At 49.6% G+C, this 25,223-nt stretch overlaps 1 long non-coding RNA gene across 5 annotated transcripts; it reads right to left on the bottom strand.

Annotated features, from left to right (window-relative positions):
• Window positions 1–1,314: 1,314 nt before the first annotated feature.
• LOC112669957 (uncharacterized) lies at window positions 1,315–21,125 on the bottom strand. 5 transcript variants are annotated; one of them, XR_007405949.1, is made up of 5 exons: window positions 19,885–21,125; window positions 11,212–19,045; window positions 9,065–9,179; window positions 2,614–2,680; window positions 1,315–2,075 (listed from the first exon to the last, which is right to left on the bottom strand). It is a non-coding gene; the product is annotated as an uncharacterized LOC112669957 (long non-coding RNA). The 5 variants fall into 5 exon arrangements; XR_007405951.1 differs by having other exon boundaries at window positions 1,315–2,680; window positions 11,212–16,887; window positions 18,359–19,045; XR_007405948.1 differs by having other exon boundaries at window positions 1,315–2,680; window positions 9,065–10,320.
• Window positions 21,126–25,223: the final 4,098 nt, after the last annotated feature.

Below are 25,223 nucleotides of genomic sequence, written 5' to 3'. Positions count from 1 at the left end.
GAAGGTATCAGCTGCGGGCACTGAACGTGGATACTCAGGTGAGATTTCCAAGCTGAGTGTTGGAGGAGCAGCTTGGTTCCTCCTGACGGTGAACAGTAAATCACGAGAAGGGAGGTGATTTGGGTGGAGGAATTAATCCTGAAGCAAAAAGGCACCAGAATTGGAAGATTTGGAAAATCCTGTCTGTCCCAGTTGCAAACAATGAGAAGACTAAGGGTGTGGCTGAACAAGCAGGTGACAGGAGGTGAGTATGGGTGTGAGCCAGGCTTCTAACCTGCCACCTCTGATGTGAGCTCACCAGCAGATAAGACCTTGCTGGGTTGTGGGCTTGCCTGGGACCTGTCACTCCTTTCCTTCCTTCCTTCCTTCCTTCCTTCCTTCCTTCCTTCCTTCCTTCCTTCCTTCCTTCCTTCCTTCCTTCCTTCTTTCCTCTTTCTGCTCTTCAGAATGAGACCGTCTGTCCATAGCCCATCCCATCCTTGTGTTTGGAAGCACACAACTTGTCTGCTTTCACTGGTTCCCATCTGGAGTCTCTCCCGCCCCTGACTTAGACCAGATTCGGAGGAGACTTTGGATAAGTTACTAGTTTTGAGACTGTTCAGATGGAACTAGTATATGCAAATACTTGCATATGAGAAGGACATGAACTTCGGGACGACAGGGGCATGTGATGTACTGGATATGATATCTGCCCCCCAACTCTTATGTTGGAGTCCTAAAGCCCACCACGACTTTATTTGGAGACAGGGCCTGGGAGGAGCTGGTAAAGGTGAAATGAGGTTGTCGAGGTGGGCCCTAATAAGAACAGGAAGGGACGCCAGAGCTCCCTCTCTCCTCCATGTGAGGACGCAGCAAGAAGGCAGGTGTCTATGTGAGAGCCAGGAAGGACGAATCACCAGGAATAGAATTGGTGGCGCCTTGATCTCAGACTTCCAGCCTCTGGGACTGTGAGAAGTAGACGTCTGTTGTTTCAACCTGGTGGCCTGAGCGTAGCACTACAGTGTCACCGTGGCTTACGGCCTGAGCCCCAGGCACTCGTGTTGGAGACCCATGGGAAGGCGAGGACAGGGACAAAAGCCGAAAGAGCCACTGAACACTTGCCCTGCTTACCATGACACATTGGAAGGGGCATTTCCTGCAGTTTGTTGAAAGCATCATTGCCCAGTGCCTTGGCAGAGGTGGGCTGCTCCAGGAAGAGAGGGCAGGAGCAGCAGCAGTGTCCCCGCACACCCTGGAGCCCACAGTCCCAGGCCCAGGAGACCTTGCAGTGCTTGACTGGGAAGGGCAGCCCTAAGCGGGCACTGCAACCACACACACACACACATCCAGCAAGATCTGATGCACTGAGGCATCGCCCAAGAGACAGTAGCATGGCCCAGAGAAGGTTCACATCAGGCAGCCAGTTGGACATGGAGGAGGTCTGGGGGGAGCTGTCGTGGGAAGATCCCCAGTTGTGACAGGGGCAGGGGACTCCCCCTACATTGGCAGGGGTCCAAGGAGCAGGGCCGATGAGGAGTATGCTCCACAAAGTGCCCCCATGTGTAACCACAGTCGTGGTGGGACCCAAGTCAACCCCAGAACTGTCATCCCTTCATCCATTTACTTAGTCAACAAGTACATATTGATTCCCTGCTGGGTGCCGGGCATTGTTCTGTGTTGTCTTAGTTGGTTCTGGGGCTGCTCTAACAGAAGTGCTATCAACCGGTGGCTCGTAGACAATAGAAATTTATTTCTCATGGTTCAGGAGGCTGGAAGTCCGAGATCAAGGCACCAGTTGATCAGGTGTGTGGTGAGGTTCTACTGCCTGGTTCACAGACAGCTGCCTTCTCCCTGTGTCCTCACATGGGAGGAAGGGCAAGGGAGCTCTCTGGGGTCCCTTTTATGAGGGCCTCTGGTCCCATTCTTGAGGGCTCTGACCTCCTGACCAAATCGTCTCCTGAAGGCCCCAACTTCAAATACCAGATTTCCAGGTGTGCATTTTGGAGGGACACAAATATTCGGTTTATAGCGTATGCCCTGGAGCTTCTGTAGTGAACACAATACACAAGGTCTCTTCTAGAAATAGCAATTATATCCTGAAGGTGGAAGCAGACAACAGGCAAGTGAACAACAATGGGAAGTCCAGTCTGAGAGAACAAGAGGCGAGTGTATATAGTACGTATAACACATAAGCAAATACATATATATGTATATAAGCAAAAATGTGTGTGTGTGTGTGTGTGTGTGTGTGTGTGTGTAGTCCCTTTCTTAGTGAATCAGTCACCATGAAATTGTTTTGGTGTCTTTGTAAAACTTGGAATTAAAAGGAGAGGGACATGGGGGTAGACATGTTAGCCCTGTTCTAGAATTGGGTGGAACCTCCTTCTAGAACAGGTGAGCCTCCCCTTACACCAACCAACTCCCAACCCTTTTGCATGGGGCAGTGGCTCTGCGGTGCCTGGTCCTCCGGGCAAGGTCTCACCACATGGGCAACCTGCTTAGCGTTTGCTTAGGACGACTTGGCTCTTCTTGGCTCAGCGGAAAAGTGAAGGGTGATCATCTGTCCACCTCCTCGCGCATGTGAACTCGCCCAGTTCCATTTCCAGCGCGCATCAGTGTGTCACATCCACTCACCTTGTTATCCCTGGAACCCATTTTCCTGCTGGCAACCCCGAACGCGGCCTTCGATCTGCACTGGTGTCTACGAGAGCCGAAGGAATCACACATTAAGGCTGTTTTAATAGGCACAGAAATGCAGTTGCTGAATCTCTTCTGAGGCTTTTCTTATAATGTTTTTCCTTATATATTACAATCATTCGTGTGTGCCAATGTCAACTGTTAAAGGGAATAACACTGCAATCACTATTAAAAAGCAATAACGAGCCTGGGAGACTGGCTCCCGGCTTCCCTGCACAGAATCCTACTTGCCGACAAGGAGCCTCGCAGGGACGTGATGCCTTTTTGTTCTCAGAGCATCTTCTTGACCTTTTCTTGCTTGATCGCAGGGTCTCTGTCACCTGGACCTTCCCATAAGGAACAGTGTTCTCGCGCTCCCTCAACTGGTCCTGCGGAGAATCCCCACCACGTCCCTGCTGTCCCCTCGGGAGCAGATAACCTGGTGAAATCTGTTCTTTCTCTCATCACCCAACCTGCCCAACTACAGTGGCCTCTCCTCTTGTGACGACCAGTGCAGGATCTGCAAGAGCCATTCTGCTCACAACTGTTGTTACCTTCCTCTCTCCACCTGGGGTGTGGCTGACGACTCCCCATTTTGTCAGCCCTTCCTAAATGCAGACAAGGCAAGCACCCCGGGGGAGGAAGGCTGAAGAGGGGAAGGCTGTGCTCGCTGATGGGTACCCCGGCCCAACCCCAGTCCCACCCAGGCCCGGGCCCAGTGCCACGGGGAGCAGTGCTTTCCCTTACAAGGAGGGGATGACTACAGAGCAGAGGGTGGGCTGGAGGTATCCCCGGTCCCTGCCTCCCGGGCAGTGGTGGAGGTTTCCAGAGGGCCACACAAGAGAGGTACCAAGTCGGGGACCTCTGCCAAGACAGAGGGTGTGTTCCGCAACAGCTTGAGCCTGCAGCCCTGGAGTCACCACGAGAGCCTCACTGAGCTAATGTTTATTGATGTTGCTTTCTATTAATTCAATTAAATCTCTTTCTGAAGCAGCGCTGGCAGGCAGGGCTGCCTGGTGGGGTGGAGGGGGTCTATTTTCCCAGGTGCTGGGTGGGGCTCCAGCCAAGGGAAGTGAAATAGGATCCCTCCCAAGTGTGGAACTCCCCAAAGCAACCCTGCCCTTCTTGCCAGAGGCCCCCCTCTGTCACCAGGGCCGCACATGGATTTCAGCACATCTTGCTTCGATTCGTTGCTTTATGCATAAAATTCCACGCAGGAAAATAAAACCTAGACATAATGATTTTGATTGCAAATTACTGCTCTCTAACATAAAACATATTAAATGTCATTAAATTTTATGGGTTATGATTCCCTAGTGGACGGCAGGCTAGCCCTGTGTTCAGAAAACGGGAATTTAGCGAATTCAGATCCACATGATTTATCTGGAAGACCTGAAATGTCATCGGAATGACTTCACTTGATTACAATGATGAGTTGTTAGCTTTTAATTCTGTTGAACCTCTTCACTCGCTGATTTCCTGTTTGCAAAGTCACTTTCTCAATAGAATTTATTTGTAACTCCAAAATCAATATGCACGGTGTTCTGCGGTCATTTGTGGACGTGCACGGAGCGGCAGAAACTTAGAACTGCAGAAAGCCCCAGTTCCCAGCTGAGGAGGACCCAGGGATGCTCCACCCCAGGTCCCAGCCCTCAGCTGTGGGCAAGTGTCCCTCTCGTGGTCTATCGAGTGCCACGTTTTTGCTTTTTCGTGCTCTCGTTGGTGATTTCACTGTTGAAAACAGTCCCCATGCGTAGCTCCGAAGTGCTGTCCGTGTTCCTAACACGCCAGGAAGCTGTGATGTGTTCAGGGGGAAATGCATGTGGAAGGTGGAAGAGCCGCGAAAGGTGGAAGAGCTGCGAGACTTTCGGATGTGGGAGATGCTGACTGAGCTGAGAAAATGTGGTTGTGAGAGCGTTGTGTGAGGCAGCCAGCCAGAGAAATTTATGGTTGCGTTACCCACGGTAGTGAAGAGCTTAAACCCTCTTGGTCAGTGTTTTATTATCAATAAGGACTGCATGTAATTATTATGGATAAGAGATATAAATTAAAATGTCTTTGTCCAGAAACGGCACATAAAACGAGGTTACATATTGACCAGCTGGTACCAGTGCTGTGATGGAGCCTCCCGGGAGCCCAGCCCTGTGTGTCCTCTGGGATCATGGGCTCCGGATCCTCTGATTCGGCGTTTGTGATGCTTTGTAGGACGTAGCTACTGTGAGCCATGAGAACGGGCCTACTTTTGTTTTAATTACAAAGTTATACATGCAGAAACTTTAAGATATGAGATTGCTAGGGAAAAATTCATCTCCTAGGATTACAATTTTAGTTTATGCCTTTTTCTGTCTTTCTCCAAGGTGGTGGTGGTGTTTCTAATTACATTTTACACTCTTCGTGGTCTGCTGCTTTATTTTGCAGTGTTGACCTTAAAAGCATTGTTTTTCTCAATAAACGTCCACCTATGACCTGATTCTTCATAGCTATGTAATATTCTGCCCCAGGAATTTACCCTAATACTTGTGTCTCTATTGTTGGACAGGATTTCCAGGCGCAGTTATACAGGTTGTTCACTACACGACAGCACCCAGTGAAGGTGCACACGAGAGAGGAATTCTGCTTCCCTGGAACTTGCCAAGCCAGGCGTCCCGACTGGGGCTGTGTCTTTGTGGAAGAAGGGGTGCTTGTCAGGCCATGAGACTGGACACTGGCTGCCGGGAGGCCACACCTTTTTCCCATATCTTCCTGGATACACCACACAAGCCAGGAGAGTCCCCGGTTGGACATCCAGGTTGTTTCCAGCTGATGGTTTATAGAAATTGTGAGACTGCGAACTGCTTCACTCACAGCACCTCCTGACTCAAATCACAGATTGCTAATTATTGATCAACTCCAAGAAGCAGGGCGACTAGGTAAAAAAAAAAAAAAATCTTTATTAATTTAGTTGCAAACGTTTCAGGACAGATGAATTCAGGTGAGCATAGGCTGATATAAACTCTACTTTTTAAGGAAAAGCTCTTACAAAGCACACTGAGCAGATGCCAATCCTGGCGGACGCCCCAGGAGGACAAATCCATCCTCCTGGCTAAGGGAGCAGCGCTTGCAGGTGCAGAAGCTCAGTGCGAACATTCTCACGTCTCCCTGAACGCTGCAGGTAGCCGGGTCTTCCTGGCTCCACCCTGAGCTGAAAGAGGATTTGAAGCAGGGCAAGAGGGGCTGGCACGCATGTAAGGCCCTCTCTAGGCTACGAATTCGGCCTCGACTCACATTCTCTTGTGACCTTCCCTGCACAGCCGCTTCTTCTGAAAAATCAGATGAGGAAGGTAAGCATCCTCCAGGATCGTTTACTTTTTGAGAAAAATGATCCTTACACTGCGTTGCGAACCATAGACTTCTACTAGGGGCTGTATTTGGCATCGGCACTTGAAACGGGAACATTCCTGTATTAGAATGTTCTAACCTGGTCTTTCCCAGGCCCGAGACTCTCTGCCTCAGTCACCGCCGTGAGCTGTTCCTGTCGGGGGGTTGATCTGTTGAGCCCCTCTGCATAGCACCGGGGAGACCCCGGCCCGAGGCCTGCATTGCTCTGCTCTTGCTCTGCTTTCCTCTGCAGAACGACGCCACGGCCATTTCAAACGAATGCATTTTCCCTGTTTGTCCTTTGGGGCAGAGGTTTTTAGTTTGCTGCCAGTGCAGTGATCCTGGTCCCCACCCCAACCCTCTGCAGCCCCACGTGTGGAGCAGGTGCCATCACGCAGCCAGGCCCGTTGACCTGCAGCCAGCTCTGAAGTGTGACCCCTCCAAGGGATACCTCCCCCCAGTGACCCCTCCGAGGGACACCTCCACCCAGGGACCCCTCCGAGGTATACCACCACCCAGGGATTAACTGCTTCTCCTCCTTGAACCCCTGAGTGATCACCTAAGAAGACACACGGTTTCCAGGGAAAGTGTTAATAGAGTAGAATGGCCAACTAAGCAGTTACCCATGGGACCTTAGGTTCAAGGAGAAAGCATGGGTGGTGTTTCCCCTTCCTGGAAGAGGCTGACCGCTGCTATGCCTCCCAGAGCTCGGGGCTCCCCTGATGTGCTGTGGTGAACTCAAATCCCCAGATCTCCACATGAGGGTGGTGGGATGGGTGACCGTGCTGCTGCAGGTGGTAGGATGGATTTTCAAATCAAATAGAAGGGACAAGGCTTCAGGGGGGAAGGAAGTGCCACCCCCAGGCAGCTGCTCCCAGCCTGAGAGCAGGTGGGAGGGTGATCCCAGCCCTACTAGCAGGTGCTGCCCCCGGGCCGGCAGTCCCTTCGTGGGGGGCCGCAGAGCCACCTGTGGGGCCTGAGACCACGGCGAGTGTCCCTCCCTCATGCTGAAGCCCTGCAGAGTGCGGAGACCACAAGGTCATCTCTCTCTGGGGCTCCTAGAGCAGCTGCAGCAGCTGAGGGAGCTGCAGGGCTCAGGGGTCACTGCAGAGAGGAGCTCCCCTGGGCCTGCGAGGTCCTGCTCTTCAGCTGTCCCATGACCTCCAGTCGCTATGCAGGCTCCTGGCACCCCCCAGGACCCGTCAGTTACTGCAGCCTAGTGCTGCACCCCATACCTGCAGGGCTCCCCACGTCCGTCCTTCCTAGCCTCCACCCCCGACTCTGGAACCCACCCTCCTCATCTTTTCAGCGACTGTGTCCCAAAGTTCATACTTTTGATTCTTTGCATCTCCCTTAGCAATCTGAAGATTCCTGCTTTGGAGGCCCCAAGTCAGGGGTCTGGAACCTTCACCTCAGCTTTGCTCTTCATTAGCTGGGTAATCCTGGGGAACAGATTCGGGGTTTTTTTGGCCTCAGCTTCCCAAGTACTAGGGTTTCTCACTCAGGCGCATAGATTGGCGCCAGTCTGCAAAAGGGATGCTGTTGAGTGCACAGCTGAATGAAAACGCGAGGGACCGGAGTATGTGTGAGCGCGGGATTGGGAACTGTCTCTGCTTTATGCCCCTATGAGTCTCCCAGTCAAATTTATGAGGGAGGAGTGATCAAACGGTCTCAGTATTGAAATTATTATTACGGTAAGTGATGACTATTTCTATTATTTTATCTTATTTACTGTCTTTACACGAGAAGACTAAAAGTTGATGGTTTTATTGTTGCCAGTACCCTTTATTTTGCTTGCTGTATTCAAATGGTCTCCAGATCCCCAATCCCAGGAGGCAATGGGCTCAATGCTTTTAGTAACTCTTTTCATATGTACAACCACAGAATTACTTGACGATAACTGCGAGGGTCTAATAGCTTTGTCCGAAGACATTTTCAAAACCTCCTAACACATTCCTGTGATAAACTCCTTTAGTTTTTTTTTTTTTTCCTTTAGGTTTAAATAGGATAATTCACTTGCTCTGTTTGAAGGACTGCTATGTTTTTCCAGGAAAATGTTGCTAATCCCTGTCTACATTGTCCATCAGGAAGGCCAGGTCTAAATGCTCCATTATAGTCAACATTTTAGGTATATTATGCCTATTTGCTTTTTTGGTTTTTCTCTCCTTTTACGTGATGCTTGGTCTTATTTTTATTTTGTGAATTTATTTTTATTTTTTAAACTTTAAAAAAATAAGCCAGGTCAGAAACTCTTTAAGATAGAGTTCGAAAAAAAAATAAAATAAGATGGAGTACAAACCATAAACGGCAAATTTTTAAAAAGTTAAACATATGAACACACTAACTGAAAAATTGTTAAACTCTTGAGGAGGAAATTCATATAAAATCAGCGCAAAAGAATAACGGTCACATGAAAAAAATTTTTAACTTCCCAGTAAGGAGGGAACCATGTGAATTTGCACAGTAGGAAGATACCCGCTCCTCCCTGACCCCAATACAAAAGTATAAATTGGTGCAACTTTTATGGCAGACAAATTAGCAATAAATATCCAGAGTTTTAAAATGTGCATGTCTTTCGCCCTAGACTTTTGCTCCTTGGCATTCCTTGTTAAAGAACATGATTAAGGATGTGTTTATTAGTTATTAATCATTGAGATCATTTTAATCAAGACGGTTTTTCCCTTTGCTCTTTAAAATGGGCACACATTTAAAATATAGCAAATACTTTGTATATGATTGATACCAAATGCTCTAATAGGTTCGATGTGATTGTGAAGTGGGATGCCTTAGGTTAATCTCAAAATTGTTACTAATTTTTCCCAGCATTTTACATGAACATGAATCTCTAGCCTTTGATGGGGGAAGTAAACTGGGGAGACCAGAGCCCGGGACAGCTCCACCAGTTCCGCTGGCGCTTGCCCCAGCCACCCGACGGCAGCACATGATCCCGTCGTTCCTGAGAGCCATCCGCACAGCCTGCACTTGGTGAAGTGTCAGATATATTGGGCATTGTCTCTGTCCTGAGAACTTTTCAATTCAGCAACATACTCACATGGGGACAGAAGTGTAATCCAAACACGATGCCATGAGATCCAGGAATAATGGATGACGTCCAATGCCATGGTCTGTGGAAGTTCAAAGTCCTCCTCAAAACTGCACAGTTCTTCCTTTATAATACATAATATAATCAGCTCTTCCTTTATAAATACGTACCCCGATTCCTACATCACTGAACAGGTGACACAAATCAAGAAAACCATTCACCCAAAGTATCTGGAGGCCTAGCCTGGTTTTTACCAATGTTCACAACAGTTGGGTGGAAAATGAGAAACAGGGGACAGAATTTAATGATTTCAACACACCGAAGTCCAGATGAACTGCTTACGCCGGTTTTCTAGAATGTTGCTGGGTTACCCCAAACCCATGACGTCCTCTTGCCTCCCTTCCAGACCTGCCTTCCCCCCTTCACTCATTCTCTTCCTCTTGCTCACGTCCCCCCTCCTCTTCTGGCCATGTGGGGCAAGCTCCCCAAACAACAGCCCACACCGAATACAGACTGGCCATATGGGCATTGTTTCACATCCTCTATTCGTTTAATCCTCATATAACCCTTCAAGGAAAGTAGTTCCTTAAGAGGAATCCTGGGCCCAGCTGGGGTTTTGTGTGTTTATATGTTTTTACCTCATTACTTAAATAATTGTATTAGCTATTCCGAAATCTGGAATTCAGTTTTTAGAGCTAGAAGGAACAAATGAACAACAGTGGGTTTATTCTCTGTGTAGCTGTTACGAGGTAGGACAGAGTCATATAAGGATTCTATTTCCTCAGATGCTCTTTTAATTTAGGAAGATGAGTCCCAACAACTACTACATCTGGCTTAACCTCAGAAGGAACCCAAAAAAACAATTACACAATTCTGTTTCAATTTACCTCAATACGGTGTTTTTAAGGGAGTTAGAGGAAGAGAGAGGGAGGTGTGGGGTGGAGACAGAGATGAAACCAATCAGCTGCAACTCTACTGAAGTCATGTCTGGAATCCTGATCCCCCTGCACTTGCCCTCTTGTTTCCTCTCACCTTCATAGATGGCCCAGGAGCCCAGGATGGCCATGCAGGTGCGGATGGACGTGCAGGGGTGGAAGGAGGGGTCCAGCTCCACAGGGCCCGGAGTAGGGGACACCCACACCAGCACACGCAGACAAACTCGGTCTCACTCTCACACGTACTGTCTTGTTATGATTTATAATAAATACATATCTTGGTCTTCCCGCAGATTCCTGGCTCACAGCTCCCCAAACCCTTGGAATTTCCTGGACAATGAGAGCAATGGGAACATATTTTGCTATAATATTTGGTCTTGTGTCCCCACTTCCTGAAATCCATTCAGAGCCGTAAGGTGAATGGGTGTCTCATTATTCATAACAAGTCCCTTTCCACCAGGAATGAATTTATTTTAATGAGGTGACTTTTGGAAATCCTGTAACTATGGGGGAGAATGTTTGCCAGGGGAACTAACCAGGGATGGAGAGCTAGAACTTTCAGGTCCCCTTCTCACCCCTGATTTCCCTGGGAGGGGTGAGGATCTGGAGGTTGAATTCATGACCAATGGTCAATGATTTACTCAATCATCCGCATGTAATAAGGCTTCCATAAAATCCCAAAAGGTCAAGATGGGGAGAGCTTCCAGGCTGGGGAACCAGATGCTTCCACATACCCCTGAGCTGGGCCCCAAACTCCACAGAGACATAAAGTTCTTTGTCTGGGGTCTCATCCTGGGTTTCTCTTCATCTTGATGATCTGTTTCCTTTAATATCCTTTATAATAACCTGACAATCTAGTGAATAAATAGGCTTCTTGACTCCTGTGAGCTGTTCTAGCAAATTAATTGAACCCAAGGAGAGGGTTGTAGGAAGTTCTGACCTATAGTGAGTAGGTCAGAGGCGCAGGTGACCTGGACCTGCAATGAGTATCTGATGCAAATGGCAGTTTGTAGGACTGAGCCCTATCCTCTGGGATCTGATGCTGTCTCTGAGTAGATCGTATCAGATTGAGTTGAATCACAGGACACCCAGCTGGCATCAGAGACCTTTTTGGTGCCCTGGGAAGCCCCTATCCCCACCTTGGAATTGGGTGATAGGACATAGACACACACACAGCTCACACATACACCTGTCGTCTTTGCTGAGAGCACATGCCCTTACCTGCCCACAAGTGTTAGGCATCTACCCAGACGTCTTCCCAGAAAGCCATCAGCAGCTTCCCTCTACCTAGAGTGACTTCTACATTCATCTGGATAGTTCTGGCCACATTCTTGGCTTTCTTAACTCTAGACTGAGAGCTCCTTGAAGTCTGGAGTTGAGTCTTGTTGCTATATCCTGGGTAGCTCACAAGGGAGCCTTTTATTCAGTGCTGTTGGGAAGACAAATCACAGAATAAAATGCACTATGACAACACTTTGGGAGTTTTTAACACACAAATATTTTTCTTTTTATGTTTCATTCATTTTTTTTTATCCCTCCCACCACAGACAGATTATAGAGAGCAAAATATGACTTGGGTTCATCATGACCTAGAGCAAAGGTTTAGATTCTCCTGCCCTATCAGGCTGTAGCACAGGGGCCTGTGTTCAGTGATCGTACCTCCCCACATTTCCCAGGCCCTGGGGCTAAGTGGCCAGAAGAGCCATGTGTCACGTCCAGGGACATGTGAGCATGACTTGTCTACGTGCTGTCCTTGCCACGGCCACACGGGGACTCACGTTCCCTAAGGTGCAGACACCACTCTGGAAGACTCCATCAGCCAGGGTCTCAAGTGACCTCCCATTAACCCTCACTGACCAGGTGACATAAGGAGAAAGCAACCTCCATCTGTTAAGCCCCTGAAACAGAAAATTTCAATCTGCTACCAGAGACTTGCTTCACTCAACTAATTGCAAAATGCACAGTCTTCTAGAAAAGAGTAGCTGCCTAGTTTTGTCTGCAAGGTCCTCTGAAACTGTTATGAGCTGAACTGCGTCCCCCTCAAATCCCTGGATAGAAGCTCTAACGCTCAGGACGTCAGAATGCACTGCTCTTTGGAGACAGGGCCTTCAAAGAGATAATTAAGGTCACATGAAGTCATAATGCTGGGGCCCGGATGCAATGGGCCTGGCATCCTTTATAAGGAGGAAGAGACATTCGTGGACGCACGCACGCAGCAAAGAGCACGCGAGGGTGCAACGAGAAGACCACCAAGGGGAAAGGCCACAGAAGAAATCCATCCTCCCAGCCTGACCTCGCGCTTCCAGCCCCCAGAAGTGCCACAAATACATTTCTGTGGTGTCACCCCCCACGTCTGTGGCACCTTGTGACAACAGGCTGAGCAGACAAATACAATGACCATGATATTCTAGAAGTTTCATCTTATATTCGCATGATTAGAGGTGAAATCTATGAACAAGACTCACAAAATTAAGGGACAAGTGACATAACATTTCTTCCTTTGTCAGGGCTTCTTATTAACCATGGAGCATAAGGTAATGTGTAAGAGTAAAGGAAAGACAATTCTGTTTTCCCTTCCATGAAACTTTTAAATTTCTTAGCATCCCGGTCAAGGATTTATGATGTGATTTCAGAAAGCACACATCTTGTTTTGAAAATTGCTCTTTCTATGGATGCCTCTCCATGGCCCTACGAATCCCGGGGGCACTGGCTAGGTGAGTCATCGTTTGCACAACATCACGACTCTTTGTTGGGAGCTGGGGTAAAATCAGATTTAAGTCAAGAGCTTGGCTTGGAATGTGGGGATTGAGATCCTGGTTCACTTCATGAATACGGTGTGTAACACTCGTAAGTGAATAGCTTAGCCAAGAAACAATGCACCAGGTTGGCTGGTCAGCTGCACACAGGCTGCCATCCCCTCTCCCATGTCCACAGCACGTCTGGACACACTGCTAACCGGTCAGGACACCTGTCCCCCACCATGTCTGCGCATGGCTCACGACCCCACGTGAGAGCAAAGCGGCGGCCCCGTCAGTGAATCAGGAAGGGCCACGAGCTGAAGCCCCAGCTGCTACGGAGGCTCCCAATCTGTCCACCTTTTAATTCTATGCTTGTCCTTTTGCTGTGGGTGGTTGAACTGTATCCCCCAGAAAGGTCTGTTCAGGCGCTAACCCCTGGGTACTTATGAGTGTGACCTTATTTGGCAATCGAGTCTCTGTCAACACAATCAAGTTCAGATGAAGTTATCCTGGATCAGGGTGGGCCCCAGCAACTGGTGTCCTTACGGGAAGGGAAATTTTGGACGGAGACACAGAGGAGCCCAGCTCGCAGAGAAGGAGGCCACGTGACGATGCAGGCAGACGTGGCGCGGGGGCCGCATCTACGAGCCGAGGGACCCCAGGGATCACCAGGAACGGCCCGAAGCTGGGAGAGACAGCGAAGGAGGCTTCCCTGAGCCTTCGGACAGGACATGGCCTTTCAACACCTAGATTTCTGACCTCCAGCTTCCAGAACTATGAGAGAATACATGTATTTTATTTTATATCACCCTCTTGGTGATGGCCTATTTGTGGTCATCGGTTTCCACAACCACAGGAAAGTATACACTTTTGTTCCTGCCAATTCCTTCCTACAGTGTGGAGAAATTTAGAGTCAGAGGTGGCAAGTGGTATAGGTAAAAAAGACACACACGCACGCGCACGCGCAAATACACACTCAATAGTAAGGGATTATTAGGGCTGTGAACTACAACATGCCATAAATACTCACTTTTTTACTGACTAAAGGAGCCTAATACCACACAGTTCATCTCCAATGGAACGATTCTGACACAAATAACTTTCTTTTGATAGACTACCTTCTGTGCTGGAAAGAGAAATGAGCTTTTTGTTTGCCCTTGGCCAAAATCAACTCTGAAAAAGTTCCTCTCATACCAGCTTTCCTGTCTGAGCCCTCAGAAGTGGGCAGCGACACTTCGGTGGCACTTCTGGGGATCAACGTGTAGCCTCACGGACGTCCCCCCTGCCTGCTAGGATGACAGAACAAGCTGCAGCCATGAGTCTTTTCCCCATAGTTACCTCTCTGACTTCGAGGGGGATTGAGACTCAAAGATATGATAGGGAGGGTCCGGTCATAGTATCCCTGCCTGGAAAGGAGATAAAATGCCATAAAATAGGGTCACTTGTCAGAAAGCAAAACAAGACTTTTTTTCTCGACTTCACAACCGATGTGTGGTGGTTAAGACACGAGGAAAAGCGGACTTTTGTATTTTCCTTCCTGCTTCATGTGCTTTAAATCTTTCATAAGTTGTAAGCTTCACAATGGGCTGCGGGTCACCGGCCTCAACAGTTGAGACTGTTGCAGAAAGAGAAGGAGTTTGACGTATCAGGACATGTGTTTCTGAAATCACTCTGGAAAATCTATGCCCTTCCAGTCATGAAATCCTTTGATTGCCTTGATGAGATCATTTTAATCTTCTGCAATGCTTCATGGTATAATTACCAAATTGTGCAAATTAATGCTATTTTTAGGGTGGTTTTTTTTTTCTATAGAGATTTTAACACTAGCGCATTCTTTTACCAGATTCATAAATCTTAAGCAATTTCAGCCTGAGTAGGCAAAAGTTGAAACAAAGATGCAAGGCGGTGTTGAAATATTTAGAAGCTTGCTCTGAACCATTCCAAATCCATTATTTTTAGAGTGAAGTTTTGAAAATACCACTTCATAATAATTCATAATCAGAAAAGTTCTCCACAACTATGGGAACCAAAGACCATCCACTGAGTTGAAAATTATGGCATAAACACCGATCCCAGGGAGCATAGTTCTGGATACTAATCATTCTGTGACAGTCACCCTGGCCCGGACCCATCAAACTACGCATGTGCGGCTGGCAGGCCTGGCTTCTTCAAGTCACCAGCCTCCTGGAGGGACGGCGCCAGCCCCGCGCCCCACCCCGCGGCGCACCACCATCTCCTGCCTGCGGAGGCCGCTGCTTTCTGGAAGTGAGACCCTATCTTGAAGAACCCTTGGGGCTTATCAGGTCTCAAGCAGAAAGAGATCTGTGGCTTTCGGACAAGGTCAGCGTGGAAAAGTCCCTCACAAGGAAGCTCCAGCAAGAATAAAAGTAGTAAGTAGGGTCAGGAGATCCCCTGGCCAGAGTCTGGTTCCAGATGTGGGTGTCTTAACTTCCTGAATGTGATCCTCCATCTGTGAACGTCTGCTTCTCATCAATTAATATGGCGGCCAACAAAGCAGGATTTCATCAAGGTTCAGAGGAAGTGGTTGCTGACATAGAGAAGTGCCACTAGGACGAAACTTCTAGAAAGGATTCGCTGCCAGGCTGGGGGGTGGGGGCATGTGTTTGTCTGAGACTTCCAGCTGTGAGCTCCTTTGGGGTCTACCTCACCTTTAAGGCAAGCTCATGTTACTCTTTAGGTGGCCTCCAGCCAAAGACCAGCAAGGCCATGCAAGGGCTTGGTTTTTCCACCCAACACAGGGCTCCTCTCTTAGGTGTTTGCTCCAGCACTTCATCCTGAGTGGGGAGCAGAGACAGTCAGGTCTGCGCCACAGCCTGGTGTGCCCACCCTCTCACCCCTGACTGCTCCATCCTGCTCTCTCCCCTTAGCTGTCATAGCCATTGCCCCCAACAAACTCTTCAGCCCTACCTCCATCTCCAACACAACTTGCTCCAGCTCCTTGCACAGCTTAGGACTTGTCAAGCCCTCAGACACAGACATGCTGAATCAGAATCTAAAGAAAACAAATTTGGCCAAATCTCTAGGAAAAGCAACTTCAGGGAAACAGGAATTGAGACCACCAACCGGCATATATTTAGAGAACAAAAAAATAGGATTTCATGAGATTGAAAGGCTACAAATGTTGTGTGGCATTCATAGCAACTAAATATCTCTTCTCAGCTTCCTAATGACTTGATCAGCATTGATTTCCCATGACAGGTGTATGTGCTGTATTTACATCGTGTTTTCCAGGCCTCAGTAATGAAACATACGGCCAGTCTGCAGCTCAAGCTCTGTAACTGCCGAGTGCTTGCACTGAGCTCTGTAAGACCTTTGAGGGCTCAGGACACTTATACTGTGATGGTCCCTCCATAGCACATCATTAAAAAGTTTAAATATGTTACCAAAATTCTATGAGTTGAGCTGATTAGTCATGACCAGGCATTTTTATAGATTTGTAAACATTTATTAATCTCAATTTTTTTTCAGTTTTCCTGTCATATCTCAGAGCCCACATATCTTTTATCCAAATTGCCTTTTTTTTTTTTTTTTTTTTTTTTTTGGTGAGGGATGGTGTGGAGGGCTACTTAGAAAGTCATAGGTCCTCAGTATTTTGTGCACAGTAAGCAATCAGTAAGGAGCCCTGCACTGGGAGGGCCACTTGGTGTGTCTGTCAGGGAATTCTCTCGCCCATTTTCACAGTCAACATTGCTACCAGTGAATGCAGAGACACTGCCCACATATGGCAAGGCCACAGCAAGCTTGTGTGAACAAAAGGATAGACACTTTCTCCCATGAGACTAGTGCCCTTGGAGGCAGAGCTCTGGGAGGATTCAGAAACAGGCAGCAAGTCTTCAGCTTCTGAATCGGACATTTCAGCTCCCAGATCTGGGCTCGCATCTAGGCAGGTCTCTGGGAGAATTGCACTGGCCCCGGAGAAGTTTGAAACAAGCTGCTCAGTGATGCTGCCAAGAGGATGCAGGTAGCACAAGCAGGCTGGCCTCTGGGGCAGGAGCAGAGCTGATGCCAGCTGGGTTTTCAGAGAAGAAAACACCAGCTGTACTTAGGGGACCATCTTGAGCTTTGTGACTGGGTCCAAGGTGTTTTCTTCCCTCGTGGCTCCTGGGATACACACCAGCTGGACGCCCACGTGTGAGCTCTGCTTGGATTTGGCCAAAGTTGGACATCAGAGAGAGGGAGGAAAGGAGGAAGGGAAGTTAAGCATTATCCCCTTGGCTCCCTCCTCGTCCTCAGTGAGGTCACCACCCACAAGCCATCCCTGTTCCTCAAGCAAAGGTCCCTACCATCTCCAGACAGCTGAGTCTTCACCCTGGCTGCTCAAAGCACTTCCAGTCTGAAGGTCCTGGAGACATGTGTGGAATGTGGCTCCCGCCCTTCCAGTGGGGCATCTATCCAGCTCCAAGGGGGACCTCTCAGAGACTCCACACCTGTGCTCCCTCCAAGCTGTGGTTACTCTCCATCCCTCCTCCCCTCAGGCCAATGAAGGCACCAGGTCAGCCGCCACTAGCTCTGATGACTCTCGGCTGCCCCTTGCAAATGAGCCTCTCTGGGACTCATCTCACTGCAAGAGCACTTCTGTTTTCTGTGGAACTCTGACCAGCTTCCCTCCTCCACATCCGCCTCGGCCTCCTCACCCTTTCCAACTAGCTAGCTCTGACAATGGTGCACGCCCTGGTGCTTGCTTCACCAGCAGGATTGGAACACACTGGACTTAGAGGTGACACGTGATGGTTGGTATCAGAGACTGGACAGGGAACATGACTCAGAGCCCGGCCCCCAAGGGCTGGGCTTGAACCTGTGGAAGGAAGAGCCCTTGGAGAGCCCCTGAGTTGTGAGAAGGCAGGAGGATGAGGAGGATGGGAGAGGGATGAGACAAGCGGGGAGAAGAGACAGGGACTCAGAGTCATGGAGGCAAATGGAGAAAAGTATGAAAGCTGAAGGCAGGAAGTCCTTGAAGTGTTTCCCCGACAGTGATCCCTGCACCCAGCGCTCTGCTGACCCTTCCCCTTCACCCCATGCACCCCTGCCAGATGCCTCTCTTCCTCTGTATTCATGTCCCAAATCCTAACGAGGGTTCCTCACCCCCAGCATGTGCTCCATCGGATCCCCAGGCCCCAGCTCAGGCACCCCCACCCTGACACCTCCCCAGCAGCCTCTCCCTGGTCCTCTGCTCCCCACCCCAGGCCTCCCAGGCTGCACAGGGAAGGAGCCAGATCTCTTCTTGCAGTGAAAAATGAAGCCCCAGGCAGGCACTTTCTCCATTTAAGTATAAACCAAATTAATTTGGGGAATGGCATTTGCGGTTTAATTCCTAATGACTGTACATGAGTGGATACGTCCTATTTCCTGATGAAATATTCCACCGTCTGTCCCGCAAAAATGGCAAAATGAATGAGCGTGGAAGTGATGGATGTGGAGAAGCCAACTGTAAACAGAAGTAAATGCATTTTCCCAGTCCAAACCCTCTTGTAATCTGAAGGACGCTGCTTAATATCCTTGTGCAGCCTCATTTGTAACATGAAGTGGTTGAAATGGATAATCTCACACTCCGTGGCTTGGTGAGTTTCTACGATTTTGTAAGGCGAGAATGGGACAGAACAGCTACTTACAGAAGGAAGGGTCTTTTGATCCGACCACTTGTTCCCAGCATCTGCGTGAAAGCGAAGGTGTCGGAGGCAAGACTCAAAAGTGGAGACTTTCAGACGAGGACACACACTCACGGGACTGGCCTCCCCACTCTTCCAAGGAGAATTCTTCCAAGCACAGTGCCCGCCAGCAGCCCACCACTGAGGGAATTCCTCTCGACGTACCCATCTGCCCAGGGAGGCCATGGCCTGACCTCCCAGTGATGTTCATGATCGCTGGTTTGGTTTAGCTTGGTTTTAATAGTGATTTATTTTTTCACTATAAAAGCAGAACAAATCCTTTGTGTGTGGAAATTTTCAACAAACCAAAACCAAAGGGAAAAAAAAAGGGAAGGAAAGGAAAGGAAAGGAAAGGAAAGGAAAGGAAAGGAAAGGAAAGGAAAGGAAAGGAAAGGAAAGAAGGAAAGGAAAGGAAATCACCTACGAGGTCTGGCACCGACCACTAACTGTTGGCATTCGTCTACATTTCCTACCAGCTTGTTTAGATGTGTAATTTTTGAAATCGTGCTCTCTCTGTGCGGAGGATTCCACATCTTGGTTTTGTCCTGTCACATGGGAACAGAAGCATTTAGACCAGATGATGGAGTGGATGAGAGTGTTGTTCAACACCACTGTCAGTCTGCTAAGAAGATGTTCTTCTGCAAGAACTTCCTTAAAAAAAAAAAAAAAAAAAAGGAATAAAGAAGAGAATCAGTAGCTTAGACCATGGGAATGGGTCCGAGTTAAATGTCTGTATCAAAGCACTTGACAATCTCTCACTGCGTCTTTTTCTACAAAAATACAGAACAGGGGAGTAGGAGACACGAGAGTGAAGTGGAGTTAAATGCTCTCACCCGGGAGGAGGTCTCCACCTTGAGCCTATGGCGGCTACCTCTTTGCACACGTGTCTGTGACCTGGCCTCCCGCCCTGTGACCTGGCCGAGCGCTCAGGCTCAGATCCAGAGACAGGTCTTGGCTTCCCAGTGGATGCCAGACCCTGCTTCTTGCCTGCAGTCCTCGGCTGGCCCCCGAGCCATGGCCACCCCTGCCCCCAGGACCCGTCCCAGCCCAGATGACAGATGTGGGCAATCCAGAACACCCGAGCTTCCATGAGGGCTCAGTCTTGGGATTTGTCCACACATCTTGACACTCACTCAACCCGAAGGAGGGCCCTTTGCCACAGTGCCCTGCAGGCACCATGCCCCTGCCCTCCCCAAGCCCCGCATCTGCTGCACCTACTTCCCTGCACCTCTGACTCGTTTCTGGCGCAACCCCTTCTGTGCGCACCTCTGCCCAGACCGCACATTCTAATTATGCCACATCACATTCCTGAGATGCAACAGGATCCGTCATAACTTGAAGGTCATGGTTATATCATAGAAAAAGGGCAGAGCCGGGTAGCTATTCTTGGAGAGGGCATCTCCGAACGTCCTCGACACACAGTTTGCTACAGCGCCATTGTCAAATCAGGTGCCTCAAAAGCCACCGATTTCATTACACATTTCCCTCACCTCCTGGCATGTTCCTGAGGAAGAAGATCAGATGATTTCATCAGAGAGAGCTGATTCATTTTGTGGTTTTGGCACAATTTCCCAAACCCCGTATATTCAAACTATCCTTAGGAGCAAAGCACCTGTGTGCCAAGTTGAATCTGCTTCAGATGCTCCGTGCACGCGCCCCTGACAGGTGCCAACAAGGCCAGACTTTCATCTGCAGCAGAGCCTCAGGTCCTGGGGTGGGGGGGGCATTCTGGGGAGGCAATCCCCTTCCCCATGAAAGCAGGCTTCCTGAGAACCCCAGCCTCGGGGAGGCCATTCCACGGTGAGGACCAGGAGGACTTTGCGCTCGCGGAGACCAAGTGGGTGGACAGTAAAGCCTCGCCGGGCTCCAGAGAGATGACAGGAGTCTGTCCGAGCACAGATGGGCTGGATGGTTCTATCAGAGATGCCGTCGGCACTTCATGCGTCCCAGGGGGGCTTCACGACCCTGGTTGGATGGAATCCGAGGAGAGGGGGAAAGGCAGAGAACCTGAGAGCTCCTCTTACGCCCTCAGTTACCCATGAGCGTGGAGATGGGAAGCCAAGGTGCTGGAATTAAGAAAATGGAACTCTTCCTTGAATCTGGTGTCAGCCCATTGGCAGGCGGCTGGGAAGGCGGCCAGAGGCACCACGTGAGGCCAGAGCAGGGGCCACCCCGTGCAGCTTTGCTCGCCTGGAGACGATTCCCTGACACCCTTGACCTTTCTGCACAAACGACTTGTCTGGCTTGTGTGTGCTTGCTGTTAAGGAACAATCCAGAAGACTCTCCCCAGGGCTTTATGATAATGCATTAGACGGCTCTCGAAGGAGCGGCCTCCCCTCCAGGAGCTCGTAATTCTGTTTCATCACACAGTCATCTGCAAATATCCTTTCCCCACATTGCCAACAAAACATTTGAAGGGCTCCTATTTCTAAAATTCACCCTTCCACAAATCTTAATTACTGCGAAGAATCCCAAATGGAATATGCCTCATACTTAAAAAAAAAATCCAAAAGAATCGTCTAAATATATGTATTTTCTCATGTGGGCATGTGCGACTTCTCAAAGGCACCAGCCTTGGGGGTTCGAAGTTGGGTCCCAGCCTAGCAATTTGGACTGAATGATGATTGTATCACTCCTCTGCTCATTTGAGAAACTCATTAAAAATCTGGTTCATCTAAATTTTAGTTGTCACTTGAGCCAGTTGTTTCTTTTAGTTTAATTTACTTAGGTGGGAATTGGGAGGGAATAAGAGGTAATTTTATGATTAATTGCTTGAGATGGTTAAACGTTTATTTCCCTGCTCCTAAATTTTTCTTTCCCACTGGAAGATCGACTCCTAACTAGCACTTCAGGGGGAGAAAGAGGTCTGTTCCTCTGCTTGGCAGAAATGGCCTGCATGGGCCCGAGCTGGCCGGCTTTGCGGGGAGGGTGGTGGCCCAGGGCTTGCCCACTCGGGGGGCTGACCGAGCGTCGGGGGTGGCCGTGGGCTGGGGGCGGCGATTTAAACCCTGGCAGAGGGAAACCAGAGATGGGCCCCCCTCGTGGCCATGGCCTCGGAAGAGGATCTACAGGTAAAATGAGAAGCCGGCCGCCTCCCGGGTTTGCTTTCCCCTGGAGGTCCTTCTGCACCTTTGCTCTGCGTTCTCAGACCTCCTTCCTCGGATGCACCTCGGGCAGATTCTCAGGAGCATCTCAGGCTTCTACACCTCGTGGCCCCCCTCCACCCCCTCCCCGGCCCCATTCTGGGTTATGGCTGATAGAAGACGATCCCACCTGCCGGCTTTCTAGAAAATCTCAGATGAGAGATCCCAGGCAGGCACGCTTTTTGCGACAGGCTGGGCAGGGGGCAAAAGCTCTGCAGCCTGTCATGGCCCAAGAGCAAGGCGGTGGGGGACGGCGGGGGGACCACGGCACCCCCCGGGGGCAGAGTGGAGGCTGAGGGAGAGGCTCCGGGCGCCCAGCACAATTCTACCGCAGCATGTCCCATTTCTCCAGAAGCGCTACTGCTTTTCCACAAACACCCGAGGGAGAGGGGACACGGGCCTCTGCAGCTCTGGCTCTCTGCGTCCTTCAACTCTTGGTGTTTGGAAGAAAATCTCAAATCCTCTCTCCCTCCCGCCCCATGGCGCCACCACCTGCCAAGGCTCCTCTTGCCCCCTGCTTGACGTCTTGCTTCTCGGCCTCCATGCCAGGTCCACCCGGGCCTCACTCAAGGTTCTGGATCCTGTCTCTCAAGCACGTGCCCACGTACAGCCAACCAAACCCACCCCTAGAGCCCAGACCTGCTCTCCAGGCGCTCATGGAACGTCCTTGGAGTCCCCGCTGTGCCCGGAGACCCCAGGCCAGCACATCCCAGGCCCCAACAGCAGCCGCCTCCCCTGCGACGAGCAGGCCTTGTGAGGGCAGCAGGCCCTGCCCGGGCTACGCCAGGCTCCCGGCGCCCCTCACTCCCCATGCGCAGGGCCTGGCAGGCCAGCTTGACACCCTCACCCCCGCCCCCGAGGCTGTTTGCCCAAGCTGAGAACAAGACATCGCCTGGTGCCTCCAGACTCAAGGTTATCTGAATTCAGCATGTTCCCAGAGTTGGAATGTTGGCATCGCCAGCTCATCACTGTGCATTCGTGCGTGAGGGAACGGAACATAACCTCTCAGAGTCATATCCTGTGACCCCCAGTCATTAGCAAAATCAACCACAGGTACGGTCTTAGTCTGCTGATTGCACCAGGACTCGGGAGGCACCCCCATCCCACTGAGTGGTTTGGAATCATAGTTCTTCGGAGAAGCAAAGCAAACAGACAAAAAGCACGTCTGGTCCCGCTGCAGAGGTTCCCTTCGGAAGCAACCTGTGCAGAAAGCCTAGTCTGTATCAACTTATTTTTCGCATTTTAAAGTTTCTTCCTATACCTACTAATAATGTGGGATTTAATATTTCTTTTTAGAAGTTCTGTTATTTACGGCTAGACCTCTGCTGTGATGTTTATGCCAGTAAATCTCCCAGGCTTCTCATATATGTTGCCAAATCCCTCCACCCCCAAATAATCCAAACCAAAAAGCTGCATCAGAAATTAATAACCATGATCATAAATCAAAGTGAAGGTTTTATCCTTTCATTTTGCATAGGACACCATGACTAAATGAGTACCCCAACGCACACAGGACTTATCAAAAAGGGAAAAAAACCTTCCCTAATCAAAGGCATATTTCATCTCTGAAAAACTCATCAGAAACTGTTACAGAGTGACTGTACGACTTGAAAATCTCTCTCTAGCACATCTGGAAACTCACTTTTTTTCCCCCGTCATTATATTCAGGAATACAAGCGGTTTTGATTTGCATGCATAAAGCGGTTCCTTCATCTCTTATCTCATGTGCCATGTGAATGAATTTCTGTGATCTATGGTTACAATTACTGAAATATGGATTAAGAGGGCCTGCATTATGCAGATGGTTGCCGTGATCAAGAAGCTGCCGGAAATACGATAGTGCTGGAGCGTGCTCCGCCGCTTCATACAACGCTGATCTCCTGCGAGGAGCCCTGCCCCACCGCCTGGAATCAGGTTCCTTGAGCACCTGAACTCGGCCTATTCTGGGCTGTAATCAGGAGAGATGCTGACAAGTTACCTTGCTCTCGCAATCTTTTACTCAAAGCTAAATGTCGAGATGCCACCCTCGGATTCCTGAGCCCCTCGGGCTGAGTTATCCCCTCGGCTCTGCAAGGGGGCTCTTCCTCTCATCTCTAAAGTGAAGCACCTGCTGGCTCTGGCCACATCCTCCAAAGGCGGGGGCTAAGTGCATCCTTTTAATTGCTATATATATAGGCAGAAATCGGAGGCCAAAGTCTCCAGGAAAGGCTTTCATCATTTATAGTCGTGCCCATTCTGATGGTTCATAACGTCTGAGTCTGTGCACAGAATAAATGGTGAAGCACAAAGAAAGTAGATTTTGTGCAGCAATGCAAGGCACGTGGGCTGCTGTGTTTGCATCTCTGCCCTCCCAAAGCGGGGCTGTGGGTACCCTCAGCGGCTGTCGTCAGGAGGCCACATCCCCGTGCAGGGGATGGGAGGCAGCGAGAAACTAAGAAACTCTAAGGAAACATCATCCTCAAGCCCATTCCATACCACCCAGCGACGTGAGCTCGGAGATGATCCTTACTCTCAGCTTCCTCCTCCAGCAACATGAGGATGATGTTATTGCTTAGTGTATCTGTTTCCTACGGCTGCCAAAACAAAATATCACAACTGTAAGCCTCAGAGCGACAGAAAGTTATCCTGTCACGGTTCAGGGAGGGCCCTGCTGCCTGTGGGATCTGGAGGGGAAAGAACCCTCCTGCCCCTGGCGGCCCCAGGCATTCCTGGCCTGTGGCAGCCTCATTGCAATCTCCACGTGGCCTTCTCCCTGTGGCTCTTCACACAGTCCTGTCTCTGTGTCCAAATGTCCCTTTTTAATGAGGACACCAGTTAGATCAGATCAGAGCCCAGCCTAAAGACCTCATTGGAAATCGATAGCCTCTGTAAAGACCCGATTTCCAAATAAGATCACATCCTCAGGTCCTGGGGTTGAGACTCTGACATACCCTTTCGAGGCATCACAATTGGCTCGTAACCTAGCACGAGGGTCATGGCCAGCATGAGGGATGGTGCATGCAGGCAGGGCGAGCCCCGTGCTCCACACGTGAATAACCTGGGCCCCGGGGCCCTAAGCACAGGCACGTCAGGGGTGGCTTCTTTGCCAAGGTCTCACCTAATGTAGTTGAGGGGGGTTGGATAGGACTCAACCTTGGTAACAGGTAGGAACACTATTGAAAGTGAGCTGCAGGCATCACCGTGGGCCCAGCTTCTGGATAAGCCTGGTAGTGTACGCAGCTGCCCTGCACAAGGCAGTCATGTGAGCTTCTAAATTTGGCACAAAACCTGCTTTCTTCCAAAATCATGGGCAATTATTCTCTCTGAAAAGACCGAGATTGTTCGCTGTTTTTCAAGGCGATGTGAAAGGGAGAAGACGAAGGAATGAGGCATAACTACTAAAATTTGCTCTGGGGTGAGTGCTACACAAGGCAATGAGCTCTTTGGCACAGATTGGCTGCAAGCTCGTTCATCGCAAAGACACGGGGACGAAGAAGCTCACGTTCAGACGGTTGGTCAAGATGGCAAGGTTTTCAGCAAAGTTCCCGCGGTTCTGAGCCTGGCTGCACTCCTGAACACCTTTTGAAAAATTATTTTATGCTTTAAAGATTTTTGTTATTTTCTTGAAAGAGAGAGAGAGAGAGAACGAGCAGGTGGGAGGGCCAGAGGGAGGGGGAAAAGCAAGCTCCCCATTGAGTGGGGGCCCA

Source organism: Canis lupus, chromosome 25, assembly GCF_003254725.2.
Source record: "Canis lupus dingo isolate Sandy chromosome 25, ASM325472v2, whole genome shotgun sequence".
NCBI classification, from domain to species: Eukaryota; Metazoa; Chordata; class Mammalia; order Carnivora; family Canidae; genus Canis; species Canis lupus.
Note: the sequence above shows the minus strand (reverse complement) of the source record. Positions and strands in the feature narration are given on the sequence as shown.